The sequence below is a fragment of the Adiantum capillus-veneris genome, chromosome 2 (assembly GCF_014529385.1).
Source record: "Adiantum capillus-veneris isolate H3 chromosome 2, ASM1452938v2, whole genome shotgun sequence".
Taxonomy (NCBI): domain Eukaryota; kingdom Viridiplantae; phylum Streptophyta; class Polypodiopsida; order Polypodiales; family Pteridaceae; genus Adiantum; species Adiantum capillus-veneris.
This window is the reverse complement of record NC_140932.1, coordinates 93,546,761-93,562,649: the sequence shown is the minus strand read 5'-3', so window position 1 is coordinate 93,562,649 and position 15,889 is coordinate 93,546,761.

The window sequence follows — 15,889 nt, the reverse complement described above, 5'->3', positions numbered from 1 at the left end:
AAAATGAGGAGAAATTGAGTGAGACTAGCACGTGTTATACAGCACAACCCATAGTAGATTGTATAGGACCTATTATGCAAAAAACGGCACTGATAGAAATTATGCACAAAATGATGAAATTGCCTGTGCAGACCTGCCTGTAGTGGAAATGGAGGCCGAAATGAGCCTGAATCAAAAATCTGAGTAGACTAAGCTCTACGAGCCTTCCAAAAAAATTTGTTGACCTGCGAACGCTGACCAAAGCTCACAAAAATCGGAGAAAGTGAGTAGGCGTGTGCTGGAGCTACTGGCGACTAAGCTCGGGAGGATGGTCCTACTCTGATACCAATTGTTGAAATTGGGGTTGCAGAGAAACGCGCACAACTTGGAGAAGATGATGGAAGCTCAAGGCACAAAATGAGAGTGTGTTACTTAGTGTGCAATGGAAAGATTGATAGCCCTAGAGTGATTGGTGTATATACAATCCACGGGGGAAAAAACCTCCTAAAGAGGGAAAAAATGCCCCGGTGGTACTAATGTGTTTACACACATCACTACCACATGTACATGGTAACAATAAATCAATTTTGATCAATCTCAAGTTCAATTCCATAAATACTGTCATGACCCCGTCATGACAAGAAATCATCATATACCAAGTCCAAATCCAATTCCAAATATAAGTCTAAATCCAAATCCCTTTCATTATATACCCGGGTTAACAAAATCATACTAAAGGACAATGGCGGCCAACCACTACAGCATGAGTTTGTGATTGGTGTTGCCTTAGCCGACGAGTCTACACCAATGAGACGTGCTGCCTAAATCGGCAAATTTGCATTTAATTTTTTTAAAATAATGCATATGTAATTTATCAACGTGCTGCCTAAATTGACAGATTTGTACTCGTATTGACTAAATTGGTGGATCTGCACGGATAATTAATGTTGCCTAAATCGGCGAATCTACACCTAGATGAGCATTTACACCCTATCTAAATTGGAAATTTTGAGTGCATGTGACCAATGGAGCGCTCATCTGATCAACATTCCCCACGAAGCCCTGATGGAAAGTGCAAGGATTGGAGAAGGCTCTTTTGGTGTATACACATTATACACCATTAAAAGCATTTCTTTCTTTCTAGAGCACAATACATAGGTAGGAAAATTCTACAAGAGAGGGAGAGAGGCAAAGTTTGATAGCTTCTAGACAGAGCGAGGAATGCAAACAATTCACCCCACCATTGTAAGATGTATTGGCTTTACCACCAAGGGCCCGTGGATCACAATCTTCCCATGCTATAATGGGTGTACCTTGGGAGACATGATGTGCCGCCTGCCATTTTCCCAAGGAGTGTTCAGACGCTACATGCACAGGCTACAATATTATGGCTGGAGGACTTTGCCACCAGCAAATCAGCACTTACCAGAGATAGAGACTACATGGCTTAAAGCAGTGATTAAGTAGATGCCAACAATCTTACATGCTCATATTGATGGTATCGACAAAATCATGTACACAACATTGAATGTGCACTCATCTGATCAACATTCCCCACAAAGCCCTGGTGGAAAGTGCAAGGATTGGAGCAGGCTCTTTTAGTGTGTAGACATTAAACACCATTAAAATCATTTCTTTCTTTCTAGAGCACATGACATATGTAGGAAAATTCTACAAGAGAGGGAACGATGCAAAGTTTGATAGCTTCTAGAAAGATCAAAGAATGCAAACAATTCACCCCACCATTGTAAGATGCAGTGGCTTTACCACCGAGGCCCCGTGGATCACAATCTTCCCATGCTATACTGGGAGTACCTTGGGAGACATGATGTGCCACCTGCCATTTGCCCAAGAAGTGTTCAAACGCTACATGCACATGCTACAATATGGCTGGAGGACTTTTCCACCAACAAATCAGCACTTACCAGAGATAGAGACTACATGGTTTAAAGCAGTGATTTAAGTAGATGCCAACAATCTTACACGCTCTTATTGATGGTGTTGCAGTTTCTCACTCAACTTGTATATTGCACATCCACTTACATCCTTTCAGCATAATGCTAGATTTTACTCGTGCAAATAAACCCCACACTGGCATCATTGATTGGGGCATGATGCTGAGAACGCCAACCAAGCGAGTATAAAATAATTTTTTGCATCCTTCAACTCAATTGAAATTTGCAGTTTTGGAGGCAAAGGAAGCAGAGGGGGGGGGGGGGGGGGGGGGGGGGGGGGGGGGGAGGGGGTGGTGGGGGGGGGGGGCGATCTTGCGAAGCGATCATGGATTACCCCAAAAATTGTTACCATATACATGTGGTAGTGATGTGTATGAATACACTAGGACCGTTGGGGCATTTTTTCCCTCTTTAGGAGGTTTTTTTCCCATGTGCATTGTATATACGCCCATCACTCTAGGGATATCTATCTTTCCGTTGCACACTAAGTAAAACACTCTCTATTGTGTGCCTTGAGCTTCCTTCATCTTTTACAAGCTGTGTGTGTTTTCCTGCAACTTTAATTCCAACAATTGGTATCAGAGCAGGTTGCATCCTCCCGAGCTCAGCTGCCAGCAGCTCCACCACACGCCTGCTCACTTTCTCCAATTTCAGTGAGCTTTGGCGAGCGTTCCCAGGTTGACAAAAGTTTTAGGTTAGCTCATAGAGATTAGTCTGCTCAAACTTTTGGTTTGGGTTTATTTCGGCCTTCGTTTCCACTACAGGTAGGTCTACACAGGCAATTTTGTCATTTAGTGTAGAATTTTTGTCAATGTCGTTTTCTACATAATGGCTTCCATACAGTCTACTGCGGGTTGTGCTATATAACACATACTGGTCTCACTCAGTTTCTCCTCATTTTGGACAGTTTTCATATCATGTGCAGACATTTTTTATGGCTGACAACAACACATATGTGTTCAAGATGCTCGCTGCTGAGGACACTTTGGATGGGGACAATTACCCTTTGTGGGCCTACATGATGCAACATGTTCATGTGTCAAAGGGCATTTGGAATATTGTGCAGGGCATTGATGTACGCTCTGGTTCTGAGGATGTAGGCGACGTTGAGGATGTTGCAGGTCTTGCTGCAAGGATTGCTGCTATTGGTGTTTTGCCTATGGCAGGACAAGCTCATTAGGATGTAAAGGATGTGCAGGCTCATGTGTTGATTGCGTTTTCTGTAAAGCGCACCATTACTCCTCACATTCATTTAGCAAAATCTGCAAAACAGGCTTGGGATATTCTAGCAGGTCTTTATGCAAGCCGCAATGAGGCTAAAAGTGCTTTGCTGCGTAAAGAGCTGGGATCGAAGATTATGCATGAGGAAGATGATATGAAAACTTTTCTTGCTGGTGTCAAGGATATCAATGAGCAACTTATTTCTGCAAGTGAAGTCATTTCAGATAGTTCCCTTGTGCAGACCGTTCTTGATGCCTTACCAGACTTTTGCTAGTACTTAGAGATTGATGACCCAAGGAAATCCTGAAGTTGTCAAGTTTGATGCATTATGCACATTGTTGTTACAAGAGTCACTTTCCAAAAAAAACAGGACTAGGCAACGTGCAGTTGAACAGGCTTTTATTGCTTCTCAAAGAAAGGGTGGTAGTGGCAATGCAACCACTTCTTATGGTTCTACTGCGAGTGGCAAAAATTCTGTTCCTAATGCTTTTGCTGGCAGCAATTCTTCTAGAAATTCTAGTGATAAGGGCAAAACAAAGATGTGTTGCCATTATTATAAAGCTAATGATCACTTGATCAAGCAGTGTCCTACGTTGAAGGCCAAAGAGGCTAAGAACAAAGAGCGTGGTTCCACTCAAAATGCTGGTTCCACCACAAATGCAGTCATTGTTGAGTCCTCTGTGAAAGGATAATGTGATGCTGATGTTGATGTAGAATGGGCTTTTAGTGCACAGTGCACTTACAATCCTGCTGTCCATGATGCATGCATGTCGGTTGTTGCAGATTCACATGTGTGGTATTCCGATGGTGGTGCTACAAAGCACATTACCTCACATCGTGAATTGTTCACCTCTCTTGAGTCTGTCCCTCATGGGAATTCAGTCACTTGTGCCAATAATGCCTCTTATCCCATTCAGGGAGTTGGAGAGATTGTGCTTACTGCTGCAAATGGTAGTTCCTTCACACTTGTTGATGCACTTTATGTACCTAGGATCAAGAAGAATCTTTTGTCTATATTCACACTTGCTAGACTTGGACTTGTAGTCAAATTTATGGATGACATATGTACAGTTCATGATCTCAATTTTGGTGATAAAATTATTGCATCTGGCTTTTTGTGTCGTGGGATGTATAAGATCACTTTGTATGACAAGTGTGGACAAAATTTTTCAAATGCAGTTGCAAATTCAAGGGCTGTTTCAGATGAAACAGTGTGGCATGCACGTTTTGGGCATTTGAGTTTTGCGAGTTTGTAGAAATCTGATATGGTTGCTTCTTTGCCGTCTCTTGAATCACCTGTCAAACATGTTTGTGAAGGCTGTATTTTGGGTAAAATGTAGCGTTCTTTCCAAAGTATGGTTCAGTTAGGGCCACATGCAGGTTGTAGCTTGTGCATAGTGATGTTTGTAGACCCATGCAAACTGCATCCTTGGGCAATCACCTGTATTTCGTGACTTTCATTGATGATTACTCCAAGCATGCATGGGCATTTCCGCTTAAAGCAAAGTCCGAAGTTTTTATGTGCTTCAACCAATTTCTGGCTATGGCTGAAAATGTATCGAAATATACTATGGGCACCCTAAGTTCCGATCCAGGGGGGGAGTATATATCTCATGAATTTAATGCATTTTTGGCTAGTTGTGGGATTAAACACCAATGTATAGTTCCTTATACACCTCAGCAAAATGGTGTTGCTGAGAGGAAAAACAGGTCACTTACGGAAATGGCCGGATGTATGGTCAAAAGTCAAGCTTTGCTGCATTCTTTTTGGCTTGAGTCCATCATGTGTGCCACTTATGTACTTAACATGTGTCCTATGAAATCTTTGCATTCTATTACTCCATATGAAGCATGGCATGATAGAAAGCCTTCTAGTGATACATGCATGTTTATGGCTGTTTGGCATATGCTTTGGTGCCACAAACACAGCGCAGAAAATTGGATGATAAGGCTGCCAAATGTATTTTTGTTGGTTACAGTGCTGAAAGCAAAGGTTACAGGTTATATCATCCACAAACAAAGTGTATTCTGATTTCACAAGATGTAGTGTTTGTGGAAGATTCTGTTCAGCCCTTGTTGTCATGTACTAGAGATAGTAATGTAAGCTCATAGGACATTTATGACACTTTGTTGCCTCTTTTAAGTGATGGAAGTTTGTATGTAAATTCCAGTGAGGAAAATGTACAGCCTATGGGGGTTTCCAAAAATGTTATAGATTAGCCTATTACTAATGCAGATGTACATGATGTACTTGATGAGGAAAGGGCTGAAAATGAGCAGGCTAGAGGTATGCCAAAATGGTTGGTGCATACATTGTGTGACAGTAAATTGGATGCACCTTTGTCTAGTCGTACACGTTTAGGATTTGGCCATGCATCTTATGCATCAGATTGTTATGCTTCGGTTGTGTCTAGCTTACATGATGTTGAGGAACCTATCTTTCTTTTGATGAAGCACAGAATATAGAAAACTGAATGGTTGCCATGCAATCAGAATATGCTGCACTTATAGAAAATGACACATGGACTTTATGTGATTTGCCTCCTGGCAAAAAGGCCATTGGTATGAAGTGGATTTACAAATTGAAACGCAAGCTGGATGGTGAGATCGATCGTCATAAGGCTTGACTTGTTGCAAAGGGTTATGCACACCAAAAAGGCATAGATTATGAAGAGACTTTTGCTCCCACTTGTCGTATGACTACTATGTGTTTTCAATGTGTATTGGCAGATCATTTTGGTTGGGATATACATCAATCAGACATTGTTACTTCTTTCTTGAATGGTGACATATTTGAGGAAGTTTATGTGATGCAGCCTTGCGATTTTGTTAAGAAAGGACAAGAGGACAAAGTGTGCAAATGTAAGAAGGCTTTGTATGGGTTGAAGCAATCTCCTCATGCTTGGTATGAGAAAGCTGACACTCATTTGGTCAAACGAGACTTTCGTAACAGTCCAATAGAAAGCACATTGTATGTAAAGCATGAGGGTGATGTACTTCTCATTGTGGTTCTTTATATAGATGATTTTTTGATCACTGGACCAAATGAGAGACATATTGCTGAATTTAAAGCTGATTTGAATGCTACTTTCAAGATGAAATATTTGGGGCTGTTGCATCATTACTTGGGCATACAGTTTAAGCAGTGTGATGGTGGTATTGCCTTGTGTTAGAAAAGTTACATAGATACATTGCTATGTAAGTTTGGACTTGAGGATTGCAAACCTATTGCCATTCCCATGGAAACGTGTTTGAAATTGAGTCTTCCTGATGCTGGTGATCTTACTGATGTCACTCTTTACCAAACTGTTGACCTATAGCCTAGGGTCTAAGCATTGGCACGCTGTCAAGAGGATTTTTTCTACCTTAGTGGCAATTTACATCTTGGCTTGTTTTATCCCAAGGGGAGGATCATTGCCGCCAGGCTTACATGCTTTTTCAGACTCAGATTGGGCTGGTTGTTCTGACAAGTGAGTGTCCACACGTGGTTTTTGTTTCATGCTTGGCAATTCATGTATATCATGGTTGAGCAAGAAGAAACCTAATGTGGCCACTTCTAGTTGTGAGACTGAGTATAGGGTAGTCTTCATAGCTATGGTTGAGTGTGTATGGCTCAGACGTCTTATGGCTGATTTGGGTGTTGGATAGGATACTGCCAACACTATCTACACTGACAATCAGAGCACATTCGCAGTTACGAGGAACCCAATTTTTCATGCTCACACAAAGCACATTGAGGTGCATTACCACTATGTCAGGGAGAGTCTCTCAACAGGAGAGATCAACTTGGCTTATGTGCCAACACAGGACAACCTTGCAGATATTTTCACAAAGGCATTGTCTCGTGAGAGGATCGAAGCTTTCCGCAAAGCTTTGGGCTTACTCCTCTTTGTGGATTGATCATGTCCTCAGGGTATGGCACTTCCCTTTACTCATGTGCCAGTTCTCATTTATCGCATCACTCCAGGGGGGATTTCTTACCATATACATGTGGTAGTGATGTGTGTGAACAGACTAGGACCGCCGGGGCCATTTTTCCCTCTTTAAGAGGTCCCCCCCCCCCCCCCCCCCCCGTGCATTGTATATATGCACATCACTCTAGGCCTATCTATCTTTCCATTGCACATTAAGTAAAATACTCTCTATTTTGTGCCTTGAACTTCCTTCGTCTTTTCCAAGCTGTATGTGTTTTCCTGCAACCCTAATTCCAACAAAAATATATGATCCATAGCGCACATATGAGTACTTAAAAGCAAGCAATATTTATGAATAAGGGTTTCTATTCGACATGTTAATAGAATTTTGGAGTGCAGCGAGGAAAGTCTATTTCCCAGAAGAAGTATTTTACCACCCCGATCAAGGTGCCATGAGGGCTATTTAGATAAAAGTGGACAATTGGATGAAGTTAAGAGAGCACAAAGCTACAAGAAATGCATTAAGCATTTTTTTCTTCTTCATAGAGCATTTAAAGACATACCATAATCATGTCCAGTGGTCGCTTATTGAACTTGTGCCGTCTTTTACTCGGATTGAACCATTTGCACATTGCTATTGTCTTGTTGATTGGGTGTTATATTTGCATTTTGAAGTCTATGTTCTGGGTGATTTACCTCACTTGAAGTATATTTGGATGGGTTTCTTTAGTCAATTAATTGTCTTATGGTACAATTAGATCAATTGTGATATTTATTTTTGCATCTATTGTGGTGTCTTTCAGGGTGCTGAATTGAGAGAACTGTCTGTTAAAGATATTTAATATTTCTCTATTTGTCCATTGCAATTCTAAGATACTATGGCTGGTGAAGAGCAAGCATGTGGTACACAAATGGTGCAAGATGATCAACAGCAAGTGGCTGTTAATGGGTTTCAACGCATGAAATCTCGAGCGCACGGTATATCGGCACAACAAGGAATGCGTACACCTTGTCGATTGTCAAAATGGGCAAATCCAAACCATGTGTAATGGAAAGACGTCAACAAAGAAGTGACAAAGGATATGATGAAAACAATATGGCCATGTGAGAACACATCAATAAAGAAAGGATGGTGGAAAGTATTGAAGTGCCTTCACCAAGAAATCAAAGATAACACTGAGAGGATCTACTTGAATGTTTTTGGCCATCCATTACACAATGCAGATTGTGCAAAAATGTTGGATGTACATTTTGTGTAGCAATGATGAGTAGGCTTTTCCTCGAAGAAGACAATTGTAGCCACCCCTGATATCAAGGAAAGTTGTGTCACATTCACACGGGAGGAGCTGGCATTGATAGTTGAAGGGGCTGATATACATTAAAAAAAAGGAGAAATATATTTTAACGACAAAGCTGATAGAGAAAGATACAAAAATAACATGGCTATTTGTAGCAACCAAAACACTCCAAGCATCTCAGGTTCGAACGGAAAAAAGTACTCATCTCTTAAGCCAGGATGTTCAAAATTTGACACAATGAGTGAATCCTCCTCCTGTACAAGGGACATACATTAGTCACCTCGTCTTGTATCCAGAGTTAGTTTTCGTGTCACAATCAGATGCATCTTCATCTTTCCAGTGTCCAATATGCTACAAGAATCTTGATGGATGAGTAGATTCTATACATTGGCATGTGGCCATTATTATCACCTCATGCCTTCAATTTTTTTAATGCAATGAAGTAGCCGATGTCTAATCTATTCATAAGATATTTGAGAAGTAATATATTATATGTTTGGCATAGAAAATGAGTATAAATTCAAGCAAGCCCGCCAAGACACCCCTAGCACAATTAGAAATCTATTTGGTAATGAAGATGCAGGTTCTGAGCACAAAAATTGAGATTGACAGATTTTGTGAAATTGCTACTATGAAGCATTGAATATGATCAAAACATGTTGAATACAAGCTGATCTTGAATAATAGTTTTTGACACAATCTTCATTCTACTCTCAAGCTATATTAAATCTATGAAATTGTTATCTTGTTCTGGGTTTGAGTATTGTGGATCTTCTTGTAATTGAACTTCCACTTCTATTGTTAGATTCTCTTCTATTTTATCTATAGTGCATTGAGACACATCACCATTGAACCCTTCTTTGTCTTCATTTTTGACAATCATACACCCAGACTGGAATTTCCTTCTCGTAGCTATCCTTTCGATGTGATGCAATATCTTTCCATTGAAAAATATACACACTAATTTTTGTGCTGTGTCTGCCAATAATCTGCTGCAAATAGTAACGTTGAGTAATGATCTCCACCATTCATTATCCACCACTTCATGCAGGTTGCTCTTTTGCCATTGACTGTACAAAATCATATGCAAAAGGACCTTCACTACAAGACATCGCACATAAATCGGCGTACGTATCGACGAAATGAAGCTACTTTTTAAACTAAAAAGCATTGAAATAGGCCTCGAAAAGACGTCGTTATCGTAGCGTCGGTATGACCATCGATATAGCTGACGTCGGAATAAACCTTCAAAAACGCTCGGAATATGCAACGTAATACACACCCGTATTTGTATAGTGTATTCCGACGCTCATACCGTTGTCCCTACCGACGACCAAACCTGTAAATTGTTTTTGGGCAGAGAGGGCTGGGAACTAATGCTGCATGTACTACAACAAAAGAAAACAGCCCTCTCTACCCAAAGGAAGAGTGCACAAGCAACCACACTCCACCTACCGACACTAAAGAGCAAGTGTATGGCAATTAGCAAAATTGTAAGAATAACATGACCTCTTAACATAATTAAAACATGAGTCAAACACTGTAACACCATAAACAGAACCTGTTTGCCATACCATATCTTGCTTGTCATACCATAACCATAACAGCCATACCATCATTGCACAACCATAACCATAACCATCACATGATTGCTATACCATCATAGCAAAACCATAACCATCACCTGATTGCCATACCATCATTGCACAACCATAACCATAACCATCAGATGATTGTCATACCATCATAGCAAAACCATAATCTTAAGTTGAATGTCAAACCTTAACCATAACATCTGTGCCATACCATAAACATAACCATAAACCATAAACATAAGCACTACAAAATTGTACATATGCAAACAATCACTGAGTGAGAAGACCCTCAAGGTAATTCCTCCCAATCAACGTCCTCTCCCTCCTCCTGCAGTATATGCTTGTGCCCATACTTCTGCTCTAGGCGTGTTGGAAGGTGCTTCATGGCAACTTCTTGCAAAATTATGGTTTAATCATTAGATAAATCTTCAAATAACATATATATTATCAATAATTTAAAGCATACGTATAATACTTACAAACTCATGTCGAAGTGTATCGTAGCCTCCACTCCCAAGATGTGACACTCCAGTAGACTCCAAACGTGCGCTGGCTGCATCTCTCTGCTGTTGAAATCTATTAGGATTGTCTTGTGTCTCTCGTGCAATCCCCATCCACTCCTCTGCGTCCAACCATGTCGGCTTGGGACTACCATTATTGTACCTGTCTCTCGTCTCTGAACGACGGTGTGACATCGTGGACTTCGCCACGCTCAAAATCCAGTTGTTCGAGACTTGATCGTACCCCTCTACCGACTTGTACTCTCTCTGAATGGCGTCGACGATGTAATTATTCCTCTGAGCATCAAGGTTATCCCAAATCTCCATCATAGAGTGATCGAACTGAGTCGTACAGAGCTATCGGATCCTCTGTCGCATGGCCTTTCCGACCCTATCTGCCACAACAGCCCCATCCCTGCTCTTGTACACATTGCTAGGATCATGCTCGTGTGATCCCCAAGGTGTAGGTGGTGTGTCCATTGGTGAACTATCTACTGAAGAGAGTGGTGGATGCTCTCTTAGTGGTGTGGACGCATCGATAGAACTGCTACCACAGCAACCACCGCCTCCAGAATGACGCCTATGCCATCTCGAGGATGAACCACCCGTCGGTGTAGGGGGCACATGAGTGCTAGGCATAGGGGGCACACTAAACTGAGATGTGGGGCTGCTCGGTGTAGAGAACACACTAGTCCCGGGTGTAGGGTCGGCCATAGTAGGTCTAGAGGGACCTGCACCCCAAAGGTACTGTGCCATCGCGATCTGCTCTGGTGTGAGCTGAGACAAAAACGAGCCCATCTTCTCGGGTGACATGCCGGCCGGAGTGACAGGAAAACTAAAACTAGGAGAGTATGGCTCATTGTCATTGGCCATGGCTAATCATACACAAACAACAACCACAAAATACGTTAGTTTACGTAAGAAATGCTTAATCAATACAAATAACAAATCAACAAAACTGCTACACAAATGACAACATCTAAAGTGTATTCTAGACTAATAAAAAGAGCTTTACAAAAGGTTTCTTAGCAAAAGTCATTAGTTAATCTCTCATCCTCTATGAGATCTGATGCACCAAAGATGTCTATCTCAATCTGTACTTCTGTATCTTCGTCATCGAACTCTACTTCTTCGTCGCTCTCCGCATCAACTTCACTATTTGACACCTCATCTCTAGGTTCAGACAATTGCTCAATGTTGACATCCACCTCAAAATCTAAACTTAAAGTTGGAGCCGGTCCTGCACTTTGTTCATGAATCACCTCTTTGAGCTCAACATCCAATCCTTCACACACTTTCTTGCTACATGGAGCAACTTGAACGACATAGAGCCAGCAGGGTTTAGACAGATCATTCTCATCACTTTTGTCCTAGTGGATCGTGTATGAACACAACTTGTTCACAATGCTGCGGACGTACAAATGTATCCCGCACATCTGTCCACACCCGCCTAGAGTTCACTTGAATCAATCCATTCCTGTCTTTACTCACAGTTGCATTAGGGCCACTGGTAATAACTTTGAACCACTTGACATCAAAGATAAACATATCAAACTTTCTAAAGTTAATCTTCAAGATGTCTTGGATGTAGCCAAAGTATTCAAGCTGGCTAGTCTCTGTATTATCATCCCTGGCACTAATCCTACTTTCTTGGACGAAGCTTGCCCTAACACCACTTCGAAAGTGACCCTTTGTTCGTCAATCCGTTGCACTATGAAGTGCTTCCCATGCAACCACAAAGCTCCATATGTGTGATATTGCAGCCACAAAATTGAAACAGATCATAAGTTATTAAAGCAAACTAATCTTCATGTGGAGCTCGAAAAGGAAGTTGTGAAATATACATGCCAATCGCAACCCCTTGACATCTCCTCTTCCTCTTTAGTAATCAACACTCCACTCCTCTTTGCCTCTAAGAGTGTCGCATCTAACCACCACCCAGTTGGAAAGTCAGGCAATTTTTGTAGATGATCTGGAAAAGGAAGGTTTCTAGTTGCTTGGTTGCGCTTGAATTGAAGGTGATATGTCAAACGTTGTTGCTTTTCCCCTTCGTACCTCTCTAGCCACTTTTGCATGATGCGTGGGTTGAGAAGGCAAAATCTCATAACCTTTTCTCTCATTGGGATGTCCATCTTCTTAACGATGCCTTGTCCCTGTGGCTCGTTCCCTGTTACCTTGATGTTGACCTCTGTAGTCCACATTCAGGGCATCTCTGGATCAATTGAGACAAAAAATTCACTGATGAGGACAAGAGACTCTTGTACAAGCCATCCTTTGGCCATGCTACCCTAGGGGAGAGCCCTTTGACAAACAAACCCCTTTAAAGTCTTTATAAATCTCTCCAAGAAGAACATCCACCTGCTATGGACCACCCCAGAAACTGCAACTTCATCGACCACATACACAAGTACATGCATTTGGATGGCAAGAATGTTTGGTGGAAAGTACTTCTCCACCATGCACACTGCTTCAATAGCATTTAAGCGTGCTGCATTGATGTTGTCTTCTCTTATCTCTTTTGAACTGATCCAGCGTACCAACTCACTGATTTTGTAGATTTTTCTTCTAATGTCATCTGTCAAACAACCCTTTATGGCAATTGGTAAGATGAACTGTAAAAATTTGTGCCAATCGTGGGACTTAAGACCACTGAGATTTTCATCTCTCGTAAAAGCCATTTTCAAACATCGCATGCACCCTGTGGGAGTCTTGAATGAAGATATAGCCTTCTTCACTTGTTGCTCTTCTGTGCGACTTAGAACCCATGGACCTTTTGGTATAGACCACTTTCCATTGGGTTTAATTCAAGGCCACGTCTCTGGCATTCGACCCACAGCCTGCAGGTCATCTCTTTGGGCCTTCCTCTTCCTTTTTCCAGTGCTGGTCTTCCAGATGATCTCCCCCACATTCTTGAAGATGTGCATTGGGTCGAGCAAATGATTATTCAGCAGGTCACTCCAGTACGGGAGATCATGGAAAATAGAAAGTCTTTTCATTCTAGGTGGCATCCAATCTCCCCTCTCCAGCCACATGTTTTTCCAATCGCTTGCTTTCAGTGGATGCATGTCATGTTTGCATATGTTTGGTCCACGTAGATCATGTCCTTCAGGCAAAAATCTACCATGCTCCTCGTAAGCTGTCTTGCTCAAATGCTCGGAGCGGTCGAAGCCAAGTCGAGGACCACATTTCGGACATGCATGATTGCCCCAGTAACTCAAGCCTGAAACATCACAAAATTAAAATATAAAAGTGTTGACATAGCCATGAATCACATGTGTGTGAGGGTTTTAAAGGCACTTACCTGAGCACTCACTGAAGCCTAACCAATCATGTATGGTCCACATGAGAATGCCTTGCAGATGTTCATTACATCGTCCAATTGGTTGGGATATATCAACCACATCAATTCCTATCCACACAAGATTTGGAGCTCTTCTATAAGTGGTGCCAGATAGACGTCCATGTTTTTTGCTTTGTACTTTCTTGGGATGATCAATGACAACAACAGATGGCCCTTCTTGATAGCGATCCATGGTGGAAGATTATAATTAACCAGACAAATAGGCCACGTGCTCCATGACGAACTCATCCGAATGGGTTTACTCCTTCCATTGCCAGACCAAAGAGGATACATCGAGGCTCATTCTTAAATGTAGGCCAACTTTTCTCTATGTGCTTCCATGCACGAGAGTCAGAAGGTACCCGCATAACATCATCTGTCGATCTAGTATTTGAGTGCCATGTCATCAAAGCGGCTATGGACTTGCAGTTGAACATGCTCTTTATTCTTGGAATGATATGAAAGTGTTGAAGGACCTTTGTAGGGATAAATTTTCCTTGTGTGTCCTCCCTGTACCTGTTTGATCCACAATTGGGACACTGTTCCAGGTTTGCATACTCATTGTGAAAAAGTATACAATCATTAGTACATGCATGTATTTTATGATAATCCAAGCCCAAAGTAGTATATAAGAAGCTTTTTAGTGGCTGGACGGGTAGGGGGCATGTGATTCCCTTTTGGCAAGGTTTCCTCATTCAACAACCTGACATTACATGAACAAGTCAGCCCTTTGATCACTTTATATGAATTGTAATTTGCAATTTAAAATGCTTAGGATAAAATATGTTTACCTGAAAAGCTCTGTGACTGAGGCGTCAGACCAACCGTAGACAGACTGCAAATTAAGCATTGCCAATGCGGTACGAAGAACTGAGATTTTTGCACCAGTGTAGAGCGGCATGCGTGCAATACTTTGCATCATCTCGCCCTCTTCATCATTGCTATCATGCCGTCGATATGAACGGGATGGCTGAGGTTGGTCCACAATTCTGATTTCAATGTTGTCGCCTTCCATGTTGGAATCCATGTTAAAGAACGCGTCCAACATCTACTCCATCTCTACTTCTTGATTAAATGCCGCTTCAGGCATTAGTTGGGAGGACTCAGTCAATGGCTGCTCATTTGAAAATCGTCTTCTCTGGGATGAAGTTGGAGCAATAACTACTTGCGGACTTTGACCTTCAATCTCTAGACCATCAGATTGATAATGCAGGTCTTGTACTTGCCCTATCGAAAAGAGACCATGATTGCGTATGTGTTGGTCGCAGATTTTTTGTTTTTGAAAGATCTGATGCTTGCAATGCGCACAAGGACACACTATCCTATCTTCCATATTTTATCTACCAATGATGCAAAAAATAATCAAAACACTCTAGTTGTTATAACTACACACTACTAAGTACATGCCAAGCTTTAACAACCTCACATTCTCTAGCCAGGCCCGATCCCCGCACACCTCGGTCTAGAGGTGCATGAAGATTAGGACCACAGGATAATAATCTCGTCTTTATTGGTCAATGACTATATATTAAAGTTCTTGAAGTCTGTGTGCACTTTTGAAGTTCGATTGCATTTTTTCTACTATTAATTTGACGCTAGCTCGAACCTAACCTATAATCTTACTTAACTTAACTTAATGTAACATAACTTATAACCTAAACCTAACCTAACCGAAGTCCGTTTGCGTTTTTAGAAGTACACGAGTCATCTTCGAAGTCCGATTATGTTTTTTCTACTATTAATTTGATGCTAGCTCTAACCTAATCTATAATCATTATGCCTAACTTATAATTTAACCTAACCTAACTTAATGTAACCTAACTTATAACCTAAAACCTAACCTAACCGAATTTCGTTTGCGTTTTTAGAAGTACACGAGTCATCTTCGAAGTCCGTTTGTATTTTTTCGAATATTATGCCATCGATAGCTCTAACCTAACCTATAATCTTACATAACCTATAACGTAAACCTAACCTAACCTAACTTAACCTAACCTAACATAAAAACAACACAATGGTGAGGCGTTTAGCAAAACGACAAGCCATATAGCTTGCCCACAATGCATATGCAATGTGGGCAAGCTATA